We start from the raw sequence: 3,708 nt of genomic DNA, 5'->3' as shown, positions 1-3,708 counted from the left end.
AAAAAGCTTCAATGTTGTATTCCTAGTGACTGTTTATTGACTTTGGATTTATTCTTACAATTACAGGACTTTATGTTCTTGTAACATTTGAAGATGGATATACTGCAAGAATTTGTAAGACTTGCGACATACTTACAGAAAAGGAGTTGCCAATTACTAGCTTTGAGGGACTCATTCCAGGAGCTCGAGTTCTTGCAAGATAGTCAGACAACAAATTTTATAATGCCACTGTAGATCACATTGGGTTCTGTGACCAAAAGCAGGACCCGAGAAAGGGTGCAAAGAAGGACATAAAAAGAAATTATGCATCTGCTAAATCATTTTATAACCAGAATCGGGTCGCTTCTGCACCAGCTGAACATGGTCCTTCCTCTGCACTAACCCAGCCTCCGTCTCCAGGATTGCCACCAACCCAACATCAATCTGTGCAATTACCATGCCCTGTTAAGCCTTTTAATCCACAGACCATGACACCATCTGAGTATTGTAATCAAGACCAGCCAGGTTTATTAGATTTAGATGAACATCAAAGACAAACCATTACACATAATTTAACCGCAAAAGAAACATTTTTGGGGCTTCTGTATAACCCGTCTATACCTCACCCCTCAGCTGAAGTTACAATTCAGGATGACCAGCTTGGGTTAGAGCCTGAGGAGGAGTATGAAGAACCCCCAGTCAGATCACAGAACACATCCTATGAAAATGAACAATGGGAGCCATGTGAAACATGCAAGCTGGAGGTACAGGCATTACTTAAAGAGAATAAGATGATGAAAGATGTGCTGTCCAGCATGAGTAAGTAAAATTATTGCATGTAAAGGGACATTTCTGATTCATTAATAATTCCTCATCCACTGGAAAAGCTTTTACGCCTACCTTTTCTGTTTCAGATCTTGAACACCTACAGGCACTCAGAGACTTTATAGGTAAGACGGAAGACTACAAATCACGTGAAAGTGGAGTGCTGATGCCTCAAACCAGACCTGGCCAACAAGAACTTTACCCAGACAGTGGGCTGCTCTTGTCCTCTACCAAACTAGCAGCTATTCACCAAGAGTCAAAGAAGGACTGTCTTCGTCTTTTCCATCTTCTGTTTGATCAGTTCTTCACTCATGAGGAATGTTCAAACTCTGTAGCGTTTGGAAAGCATGGCAAAGTCCCAGAGGGCAAGACAATTTTGGAGAAAAGTAAAGTAAATGGAATACTAAGTAAGTTCATAAATCCTTTTTATCAAATGTGTCAACTTCATGTTCCATACATTTAATCTAATGTTTGGTTAGTTATAGGCACAATGGGATTAAAAGTATAGTTACAGTATTTCCCTTGACCAGTTCATGTAACATTTCCCTTTTTTCCCCAATCGCAGCTTATGTCATGAGCTGCGGCAAATGTCATGGATGGAAACCAGTTGAAAAGTCAAAGCTGAAGAAAGCCCTTATAAACAAGTGTCGCATGAGATAAACTTAAATGTTTATGTAATTGTAGTGTTACATCAATGATGTTGTGTCATTTACTGGTCTTTTATTTTGCTGTTTCTGTATTTAAGTATCTATATGTAGCTGTGCTGCAGTCTAGTCTAGACATTTTTCTTTTTTTTTTGGAAATGCTGCTTATAAAGTGTAAAAAGAAACTATATATATATTTTAGTTTGATATTGTAGCAAATTTGTTTCTCTACGATTAAAATCTGTGTCTTTACAGAGATTGCAACGTATGAACATAGCTCATGTGCAGTATCTAACACTATTTAATTTCTGTAATTTTTTTTTATTTTAAGTGCCTTGTAAAAGATTTCCATATTGTATTTTCTTGCCATTATATTAAGCATGTAAAATGAAACTTGAAACCTACATGAGTAAAGAAAATGTTAACCTCATACTGAGCACAGTAAAAGCAGCCTAACGTCTGAGCAATAAAACTTTCTGCAAGACACTAAAGAGCTCTCCCATCTTCTTTTTAATACAGTCTCATGGATGTCTTGTCTTCTCCAAGTTTACTTTAGTCTCATTTATGTCTATTTGTATGTTCCCTGGGAAATTTTATGAGTAAAATGTGAAGTGAAATCTGAAACCTAAAGTGGACACATATGAGAATCACAACCATAAATGCTGAGCTTAGTAAGAGCAATCTCTGAGTGAAAACACTTTCTCTAATGAGTCTTGAAAGAGATTACAGAAAGACAAAGAGAGTTTTAGAAAAAACATCTGAGACACTGCTGATACTACAACAAGAGCTAAATAAGAATCTCAATTAAGTCTCAGACATTTCTCATGTCTCAGTTGTGTCTATTCTTATTTCTCCTAATGGCGTTTAGGAGAAACATCTGAGACACTGCTGATACTACAACAAGAGCTAAATAAGAATCTCAATTAAGTCTCAGATATTTCTCATGTCTCAGTTGTGTCTACTCTTATTTCTCCTAATGGAGTTTAGGAGAAACATCTGATAAACAGCTGACACTTAATCAAGAAACATAGGAGAATCACAACTATGTCTCCTGAGCTTAGAAAAAGCAACCAATGAGCAAATAGTTTTTCCTCTGGGAATACACATCATAGCCCAGCAGCTGGTCATCAAGGTTGACAGCCCCAAATATCAGGGTGACAGGAAGCCTAGTCGTTCTGCAAAACATCAGCTGGAACAGAGCCTAGCCAGTCATCTCATGTACCACAGCATTGTACATGAACATGAGTGATCTCACCAATTGTGGCCATTGTTGCTTGGCTTTTGGTGGGAGAGTCCTGGTCATGTTTCCAAGCATATGATCAAATCGTATGCTTGGAAAAGTGACGTTGTAGTGCTCTGATGTGTCTGATTGCCTCTTTGGGGTGCTAAGTGTCCAGGTAATGTCCATGGGGGAAGTGGGGGGGCTGTATTTCTTACCCACTTTAATATCCTCAGCCATCAGTCTAACTGTGGCTGGGAAAAAGCTGTTGTAGAATCGTGTTTTGTAGGTGGTGATGCTCTCTGGCCTGTGTTACGTGCCGTCGTTTTCCCCGCCTCCACGTCCGAACTCCGCCCACGACCTGGCCTGGCTCCACCCCTACCTCCGGACCCCGCCTTCGTTTCCTGCCCGGCCCGACCTCGTCACGTCCGTCCGGAGAGGGATAAAAGCCGGACAGAGAGACTCTTCGGGAGCTTAGCTCATTACTTGATTATTGTTGGATTGCTTTCTTGGTTTGGATATTTGTGTATGATTTTTGATTTCCCTGACTTACGATTCTTTGCCTTACCCCTTTCTGTACTTTCTCTTTTGCTTGCTTTTCTGGTTATCGATCCTTTGCTTGTTTTTGGTTTACGTCTTCGCGCGCCCCTTAACCTTTGACGCTTTGCTGTGTGCTGTGTATGTGTAGGATTTGTGATTGTTTGGTGCTTAGGGAGTGATTGCCGGTTTTGTTTGGAAGTTTTTGTGACTGTTTTGGATAGGGAGTAAGGAGTATCACTTGTTGTTTGGTTTTACACTTAGTTAAGTTAGAATTGGGTTGTGTTGGACAAGTGGGTTTTTGTTTTTTTTTGGCGATAATCACTCCTGAGTTTTCCACACCTAGACCTTTTGTTCTGTGTCTGTCCTGCGTGAATAAAATATAAAAAAAACTATAAAAATATCCCCTTTGTCCACGTGTGTTCCCTTGTGCACCACCCCTGGGTTCCCCTCGTTCCCCTTTTCTCTTTCCCTTCCTCTGTTACACCCTAAACCCTAGACTAG

The 3,708-nt window shown here is 40.0% G+C and overlaps 1 long non-coding RNA gene across 1 annotated transcript; it reads left to right on the top strand.

Annotated features, from left to right (window-relative positions):
* Window positions 1-239: 239 nt before the first annotated feature.
* On the top strand, window positions 240-1,894 carry LOC140583002 (uncharacterized). The gene is made up of 3 exons (XR_011985795.1): window positions 240-798; window positions 894-1,211; window positions 1,370-1,894. It is a non-coding gene; the product is annotated as an uncharacterized lncRNA (long non-coding RNA).
* The last annotated feature ends 1,814 nt before the right edge of the window (window positions 1,895-3,708 follow it).

This window comes from Paramormyrops kingsleyae, chromosome 25 (assembly GCF_048594095.1).
Source record: "Paramormyrops kingsleyae isolate MSU_618 chromosome 25, PKINGS_0.4, whole genome shotgun sequence".
Taxonomy (NCBI): Eukaryota; Metazoa; Chordata; class Actinopteri; order Osteoglossiformes; family Mormyridae; genus Paramormyrops; species Paramormyrops kingsleyae.
This window is presented reverse-complemented; position numbering and strand designations above follow the sequence as displayed.